The following is a 9,957-nucleotide window of genomic DNA, read 5'->3' on the forward strand; positions in this document are numbered from 1 at the left end:
ATAAACAAAATCTTTTTTTATTTTATTTTATTTATTTGACAGAGAGAGAGAGATAGTGAGAGAGCGAGCACAAGCAGGGGGAGTGGGAGGAGCAGGCTCCCCGCCGAGCAAGAAGCCCGATGTGGGGCTCAATCCCAGGACCCTGGGATCATGACCTGAGCCGAAGGCAGCCACTTAACCGACTGAGCCACCCAGGTGCCCCTCAAATAAACAAAATCTTGAAAAAAAAACCCACACATACAAACACACACACACAAAAACAAAAAACAAACAAAAGAAGAAAAAGAACAAATTAAGCCCAAGGTTAGCAGAATGGAGGAAATAAAGAGTAGAGCAGAAACAGGAACAGAAAAATAGAAAAGATTAACCAAACTAAGACTTGGTTCCTTGAAAAGATAAAACTGACAAACCCTTAGCTACACTAGCCACAGAATAGAGGGAGGACCCAAGTCAACAAAATTAAAAATGGAAAAGAAAACATTACAACTGATACCATAGAAATACAAAGGATCAAAAGAGGCTACTATGAACTATATGCCAACAAACTGAACAATCAAACAGAAACAGAAAAATTCTCAGAAAAATACAACCTACCAAGAATGAATCAGAAAAAAAATTGAAAATGTGAACTAATAAGGAGACTGAACTGGTAATCAAAAGTCTCCCAATGAAGAAAAGCCCAGAACCAGATGGCTTCCCTCATAAATTCCACCAAACATGTACAGAATTAACACCACTCCTCCTCAAAGTTGTCCAGAAAATCAAATAGGAGAAAGTACTCCCAAACTCCATTTTCCTGAACAAAGACACATAAGGACACTACTGGAAAACTGCAGGCCAATATGCCAGATAAATGCAAAAATTCCCAACAATATACTAGCAAAGTAAATTCAACAACCCATTAAAAAAGGATAATTCAGGGGTGCCCGGGTGGCTCAGTCGGTTAGGTATCTGCCTTCGGCTCAGGTCACGATCTCAGGGTCCTGGGATCGAGCCCCAGAGCCCCAAGTCGTCAGGCTCCCTGCTCAGTGGGGAGTCTGCTTCTTCCTCTACCTCTGTCCCTCCTCCCACTTGTGTTATCTCTCTCTCTCGAGCGCGCACATGCTCTCTCTCTCTCTAATAAATAAAATCTTTAAAAAATAATAAAAGGAAAATTCATCGTGATCAAGTGAGATTTATCACTGGGATACAAGGAAGGTTCAACATATGCAAATCAACCAATATGATATACACTGCATTAATAGAACAAAATCTAAAAAATCCCATCATTTCAATAGATGCAGTAAGAACACTGGACAAAATTCAACATCCTTTCATGATTAAAAAAAACTCAAATAATAGGACGCAGACAGAACATACTTCTAATTACAAAGGCCATGTATGACAAGTCCACAAAACAAACATACTCTAAGGTGAAAGGTTGAAAGCTTTTTTTCACTGAAGATCAGGACAAGAGTGCTCACTCTTGCCACTCCTTTGAACATAATACTGGAAGTCTGAGCCAAAGAAATCAGGGAAGAAAAAGAAATAAAAGGCATCCAAATTAGAAAACAAGAAGTAAAATTGTTTCTATATATAGGTGACATGACCTTAATACAGAAAATCCTAAAGACTCTGCTGAAAACGCTGTTAAAACTAATAAACGAACTTAAAAAATCAGTTCCATTTCAGGACTTCTGGGAAAATGGCAGAACAGGAGGATCCTGTGTTCACCTCACCCCATGCATACAACTAGGTAACACACGCACTGGTGTAAATAATGCAGAAAATGACCTGAAGACTGGCAGAACAGACTCTCCACAGCTAAATGTAGAGAAGAGGCCACACTGAGGAGGGTAGGAAGTGTGGAGATGTGGTCTAGAGCCAAAAAGACCCACAGGACTATCCACAGAAGGATGCCAAGGGTGTGGAGAGAGGAGAGGAGATGCCCCTCCAGGCACCTCAGACATGGGGACCTGCCCAAAGAAGACAAATTCCCGTACCATTTGACTCTGAAAACCAGATGGGACTGGTTTGGCAAGTTCTTACAATCAGTGGGGTTTAGCACCTGGAACTTTAAGGATCAGTGGGGTAGTCTCTGGGAGAGCTGGAGGGTGAAAGTAAACTGAGTCTCCGCCCTTAAAGAGACAGCACAACAAACAGCCCCAATGAGATACAGCACAGAATCAGCAGTTCCAAAAACACTTGAGGAATACAAGAAAAAGATTTATTTACTAATCTCAGAGCAGGTGCCGGAGGAGCAGGAATCTTTGGAAGATGTCTCCAAGAGCAAAGGAGCTGGTGAGTGTCATCCAACACCCGAACCTCCAGCGTAGATACAGGAACACCTATGGGAATCAGTGCAGTTCAACTCTCTAACTAGCTTGCTAACAGTGCACACAGGCCCATGTCCTTTGCAGACTCATCCCCTCCATTTCAGCCTCCACAGTCTTCCTGGGCGACTGCAGTTCCCCTCACAGAGCAGACAGGCACAGACTTTGCTGGCACCATGCCCTATCCCCATGTTCTCCTGCAGACTCCCACCCTCCAACATATCCTTACAAGAGTCCCTTCAAAGCAGTGCCACAGCACGGCAGTGTGCAACAAGCACCCCAACAGAAGCCTGCACCACTCCACACGGACTCCTGCCCCAAGGCGAGAGAAAGATAACCACGTACAACAGTCCATCCATGGCCCCAGCAGTGGACTGGGAGCACACATCTGGTCTGACTGCAGGACCTGCCCACCAATGAAAGCTTCTAAGGGGACAACACAGGAAGAGTGACCTGCAGTTTGATGCTACTACACCTCTGGCAAAGACCTGGTCTGACTCAATTCAAGCCCCACGCGGCCCCAGACAGGCCCACTAACAACACACGAACCAAACCCTGCCCACAGCAGGCAAAGAGAGCCATTGCAGATAACTGGTCTGAAGGCAAATGTGGCTCAGCCAAAACAGGAGGACACCCCTGCTGCAACACACACAGGACAGCAGCCATACCTCTGAAGTGCCAGGTTCTGGGGAGCAGGGGGCATTGCACTGCAGGGCACTACAGGACCTCTTCCTCATAAGGCCACAACTTTCAAGAGCAGAAGTTGTAGCTGACTTTCCTTTTTTTTTTTTTAGAAGATTTTATTTATTTATTTATTTGACAGAGAGAGCGAGAGAGCACAAGCAGGGGGAGCAGGAGACAGAGAGGGAGAAGCAGGCCTCCTGCCAAGCAGGGAGCCCCATGCGGGACTCGATCCCAGGACCCCGGGATCACGACCTGAGCCAAAGGCAGACACTTAACCATCTGAGCCACCCAGGCGCCCCATGTAGCTGACTTTCCTAACTCACAGAAACAGACACAGAGCTAGGCAAAAGGAGGAGACAAAGGAGTATGTCCCAAATGAAAGAACAGAACAAATCATAGCAAGAGCGCTAATTAGTATATCTGATATAGAATTTAAAATAATGGTCAAAAAGATACTGGACTAGAGGAAAAAATGGAGGACCTCAGTAAGAACCCTGACAAAGAGAAAACATAAAAAAGAACCAATCAGAGATGAAAAACTCAATATTGAAATTAAAAATACACTAGAGAGGGCGCCTGGGTGGCTCAGTTGGTTAAGCGACTGCCTTCGGCTCAGGTCATGATCCTGGAGTCCCGGGATCGAGTCCCGCATCCGGCTCCCTGCTCTGCGGGGAGTCTGCTCCTCCCTCTGACCCTCCCCCCTCTCATGTGCTCTCTCTCTCATTCTCTCTCTCTCAAATAAATAAATAAAATCTTAAAAAAAAAAAATAAAAAAAAAATAAAATAAAATAAAAATACACTAGAGAGAATAAATAGACTAGAGGAACCAGAAGAACAGATCAGTGACTTGGAGGACACAGTAACAGAAAGCAATCTGAAGAGGAGAGGGAAAAAATAATAATAAAAAATAAAAATAGACTTAACAAATTCCATGACACCATCAAGTGTAATAACATTCATGTTATAAGGATCCCAGAAGGAGAAAAGAGAGAAGGAAGAAAATTTATTTCAAGAAATAATAGCTCAAAACTTCCCACATCTGAAGAAGGAACAGAAATCCTGATCTGGAGGCAAACACTCCCCAACAAAATCAACCCAAGGAGGTCCACAACAAGAAACACAGTAACTGAAATGGTCAAAAGTAGTGACAAAATTCTAAAAGCAGTAAGAGTAAAGACTTACATACAAGGGAAACCCCACAGAGCTATGAACTGACTTTTCAGCAAAAACTTTGCAGGCCAGAAGGGAGTGGCACGATATATTCAAAAGTGCTGAAAGAAAAAAAACATACAGCAAAGAATACTCTATCCAGCAAGGGTACCATTCAAAATAGTAAAGATAAAGAGTTTACCAGACAAATATGTTAGAATTCATCACCACTAAACTGGCCTTACAAAAAATATTAAAGGGGACTGTTTGAGTGGAAAGGAAGGACCATAAGCAGGAGAAAAAAAAGTAGGAAGCACAAAAGCAGTAAAATTCAGTACACCTATAAAAATCAGTCAAGGGATGGGGCGCCTGGGTGGCTCAGATGGTTAAGCATCTGCCTTCAGCTCAGGTCATGATCCCGGGGTCCTGGGATCAAGCCCCGCATCAGGCTCCCTGCTTCGCGGGAAGCCTGCTTCTCCCTCTCCCACTCCCCTTGCTTGTGTTCCCTCTCTTGCTGTCTCTCTGTCAAATAAATAAAATCTTAAAAAAAAAAAAATCAGTCAAGGGATTCACAAAATAAAAGAATGTAAGGTATGACACAATATACCTGAAAAATGGGAGAAAGAGAAGTAAAAATTCAGTGCTTTTAGAATTAGTTTAAACTTAGGCAACCATCATCTTAATATAGACTGCTATATGCATAAGATATCATGTATACACCTGACAGTAACCACAAATCAAAAACTTGTAATTGATATGCAAAAAATAAAGAAAAAGGAATCCAAAGTATATCACTAAAGAAAGCCAGCCATAGCCAGCCTTTGTCTCAGGTCATGATCCCAGGGTCCTGGGATCCAGTCCCGCACTGGGCTCCCTGCTCAGCGGGGAGCCTGCTTCTCCCTCTGCCCCTCCCCCATCCTCATGCGCGCACGCGCGCTCTCTCTCTCAAATACATAAAATCTTTTTTTTTTTTTTTTTTTTTTTTACATAAAATCTTTTTTAAAAAATTAAAATAAAGCCAGCAAACCATGAGAAAAGAGCAACTGAAGAAAGGAACACAGAGGAACTACTAAAACAACCATACAGCAAGTAACAAAATGGCAATATATACAAACCAATCCACAATTACATCGAATGTAAATGAACTAAACACTCCATTCAAAAGACATGGGTTACAGAATGGATAAAAAAGCAAGACAAACCGGGCGCCTGGGTGGCTCAGTCGTTAAGCGTCTGCCTTCGGCTCAGGTCATGATCCCAGGGTCCTGGGATCGAGTCCCACATCGGGCTCCCTGCTCGGCGGGAAGCCTGCTTCTCCCTCTCCCACTCCCCCTGCTTGCGTTCCTGCTCTCGCTATCTCTCTCTCTGTCAAATAAATAAATAAAATCTTAAAAAAAAAAAAAAAAAAAAAGCAAGACAAACCTATATGTTGCCTACAAGAGACTCATTTCAGACCTAAAGACACACACTGAAAGTGAAGGGATGGAAAAGCAATTATTATGTAAATGAAAGCTAATAGAAAGCTGGGATAGCAATACTTACATTGGACAAAATATACTTTAAAATAAAGACTAACAAGAAACAAAGAGGAGCACCTAGGTGGCTCAGTCAGTTGAGCGGTGGACTCTTGATTTCAGCTCAGGTCATGATCTCGGGGTCCTGGGATCAAGCCCTGCTTCAGGCTCCACACACAGCAGGGAGTCTGCTTGAGGATTTTCTCTCTCTCTGTCTCTCCCCTTCTCTTTCTGCCCCTCCCCCCACTTGCTCGCACACATGCGCGCTCTTCCCCCTACAATAAATAAATCTTTAAAAAAAAAAAAAAAAGGATGCTTCACAATCATAAAGGAAACAATCCAAAAGGAGGCTACAGCAATTGTAAATATTTACGTACCCAACATGGGAGTACCCAAATACATAAAGCGACTATTAACAAACATAAAGCAAAAAGTTGATAGTAATACAAGAGTAGGGAACTGTAACACCCACTTACATTAATGGATAGATCACGGAAACAGAAAATCAACAAGGAAACAATAGCTTTGAATGACACATTGGACTAGATGGATCTAACAGATATACACAGAACATTCCATACTAAGACAAAATACACATTCTTTTCAAGTGCATAGAGAACATACCCTAGATCATGTCAGGCCACAAAACATGTCTCAACAAACTAAAAAATACTGAAATTGTATCATGCACCTTTTCCAACCACAATGCTATGAAACTACAAATCAACCACAAGAAGAATTCTGGAAAGAACAACTGTACATGGAGGTTAAATAACAAGCTACTAAACAATGGGTCAACCAAGATTATCAAAAAGGAAGTCAAAAAATACATGGAGACAAATGAAAATAAAAACACAACCAGTCTAATGTCTTTGGGATGCAGCAAAAGTTCTTCTAAGAGATTATAGCAATACAGGCCTTCCTCAAAAGCAAAACAAAAAGAGCAAAAACAAAACAAAATAAACAACATAACCTTACACCTGAAAGAACTAGAAGAAGAAGTACAAAGCCTAAACCCAGTAGTAGGAAGTAAATAATAAAGGTAAGAGCAGAAATAAACAAAATAGAGAAACACCACTGAGGCCAACACAGGCATGTGAGCCCTCTGTGGCCGTGATTGTTTGTGTGCTGTGGCGCACGCAGGGTAAGGTCGGGAACGCCCAGGTCTGAGAGGGGGAAAAGTCTCCCTCGCCTTGTTGTGTGCCTATGCCTCAGGCATCCGGTCAGCTGAGAAATGGCTCCTGATGTTTCTAATAAATTGTTCCTTGTGACGCTCACCAGAGAGAATGGCTCCGTGTGCGGGGATGTGATGATCAGATAACATCCTGCTTCAAATGTATATGCGGGGTGTTGTCTGATCCCAGCATTCCTGCATAGGATTTGATTCTATCTCTATGTAGTTTCGGGGAATGGGTCATGAAGTACCTTTGCACAAAAGCTGATCAGAGAATGAGATTTACTTAAGATATGTAATTATTCCGGTGCAACCGGAGTTGATTTGTTTTTGTCCTCTCTTGCGTAAAGAAGTATCGGGATATCTTAATGCTTACATTGTTAATCAGTAACAATATATTTTGATTGTAAAGAGTATATAAGATGTCAAGAAATAAACGGCAGTATGCAGTTGCAAGTGCTGCCTTTGCTCTGCATCCCCTGTGTCCTGGTGATTTCGCGACCCTTACCCAGGGACCCCAACGCACTAGACGTTGACACACCACCACCACAAAAATAGACCAATGAAACCAGAACCTGGTTCTTTGAAAACACCAATAAAATTGATAAACCTTTAGCCAGATTCAACAGAGGAAAAAAAAAAAAAGACTTAAAATCAAAAATGAAAGAGGGGAAATAACAACCGACACCACAGAAATACAAAGGATTCTGGGGCGCCTGGGTGGCTCAGTCGTTAAGCATCTGCCTTTGGCTCAGGTCATGATCCCAGGGTCCTGGGATCGAGCCCCACCGTCAGGCTCCCTGCTCCGTGGGAAGCCTGTTTCTCCCTCTCCCCCTGCTTGTGATCCTGCTCTCAGTGTGTCTCTGTCAAATAAATAAAATCTTAAAAAAAAAAACAAAACAATAAAAATACAAAGGATTCTAAGAGACCACTACAAAAAAATTATATATATACATATATATGTGTATACCAACAAATTGAACAACCCAGAAGAAATGGTAAATTCCTAGAAACATATAACCTCCCAAAACTGAATCAGGAAGAAATAGAAAATTTGAACAGATTACTAGCAATGAAATTGAATAGGTAATCAAATAATTCCCAACAAACAAAAGTCCAGAAACAAATGGCTTCGTGGGGAAATTCTACCATTTAAAGAATACCTATTCTTCTCAAACTATTCGAAAAAACAGAAAAGACAAGCTACCAAATGCATTCTATGAGGCCAGCAGTACCCTCATACCAAAACTAGAAGACACTACAAAAAAAAAAAAGAGAGAGAGAGAACTACAGGCCAGTATCTCTGACTACAGATGCAAAAATCCTCAGTAACGTAATAGCAAACTGAACCAACAATACATCCAAAAAATCATTCACCACGATCAAATGGGCCTTATTCCTGGGATGCAACAATGGTTTAATATTTGCAAATCAATGTGATACATCACATCAACAAGACAAAGAATAAAAATCATGATCATAAAAAAATAATAATGTCCATTATAGTAAATGCAAAAAAAGCATTTGACAAAATAAAAATCCATTCAAGATAAAAACGCTTAACAAAGCAGATTTAGAGGGAACATACCTCAATAATAGATATATATTTGAAAAACAGCTAACATATGCAATGGTGAAAAACTGAGAGCACTTCCCCTAAGGTAAGGAACAAGACAAGGATGTCCGTCCACTCTCACCACTCTTACTCAACATAGTACTGAAGTCCTAGTTACAGCAATCAGACAATAAAAGGCATCCAAATTGGTAAGGAAGAACTAAAACTGTCAGATGACATACTATATACAGAAAACCCGAATGACTCCACCAAAAAACTACTAGAATTGATAAACGAATTGAGTAAAATCATAGGATACAAAATCAATATACAGAAATACTACATTTCTATACCTTTAATAATGAAGTAGCAGAAACCCATCAACAAAACTAAAAGACAACCGACTGAATGGGAGAAGATATTTGCAAAGAATATACCTGATAAGGGCTTAATATCCAAAATACATAAAGAATATATATAACTCAACACCAAAAAAGACAACAAAAATCCAATTTAAAAGGGCAGAAGACATAAATAGACATTTATCCAAAGAAGACATACAGATGGCCAATAGAACATGAAAGATGCTCATCATTCATCATGAGAGAAATGGAAATCAAAACTACAGTATCACCTCGTACCTTTCCAAATGGCTCAAATCACACAGAAACAAGCGCTGGCAAGGTGCAGAGAAGAGGGAACCCTCCGACACTGTTGGGAGGAATGCAGATTGGTGCAGCCACTATGGAAAACAGTACGGAGGTTCCTCAAAAAATTAAAAATAGAACTACCATATGATCCAGTAATTCCACTGCTGGCTATTTACCCAAAGAAAACAAAACACTAATCCAAAAAGATATACACACCCCTATGTTTACTGCAGCATTATTTACAATAGCCAAAATATGAAAGCAACCCAACTGTCCATCCATAGGTGGATGGATATAGAAGATGTGGCATACATACACACACACACACACACACACACACACACACACAATGGAATATTACTCAGCCATAAAAAAGAATATAATCTTGCCATCTGCAATATAAATGAATCCAGAGAATATAAAGCTAAGTGAAATATAGTCAGAGAAACACAAAAACCGTATGACTTTCCTACGTGAATTTAAGAAATAAAGAAAAAAAGAGATAAAAAGACTCAAATATAGAGAACTGGTGGTTGCCAGAGGGGAGGTCGGTGGGCGGATGGGTGAAATAGGTGAAGGGGATTAAGAGTACACTTATAATGAGCACTGAATAATGTACAGAATTGCTGAATCACTGTATTGTACACCTGAAACTAATGTAACACGGTGCGTTAATTTTACCTGAACTAAAAAATAAGAATTTTAAGAAGCTTTTTATATATTAAGTTAGCCCTTATCTATGAGGTAAATTGCAAATACTATTCCAAATGCATTATCTGTCTTGTTGTGCTTATATTTTTTGCCATACCATTATTTTTAAATCATTTGCATTTCTTTTTTTTTTAAAGATTTTATTTTTTTATTTGAGAGAGAGAGAGAGAAAGTACCGGGCGGGGGGGGGGGGGGGGGGGGGGGGGGG

Source organism: Phoca vitulina, unplaced genomic scaffold (assembly GCF_004348235.1).
Source record: "Phoca vitulina isolate PV1807 unplaced genomic scaffold, GSC_HSeal_1.0 scaffold104, whole genome shotgun sequence".
Taxonomy (NCBI): Eukaryota; Metazoa; Chordata; class Mammalia; order Carnivora; family Phocidae; genus Phoca; species Phoca vitulina.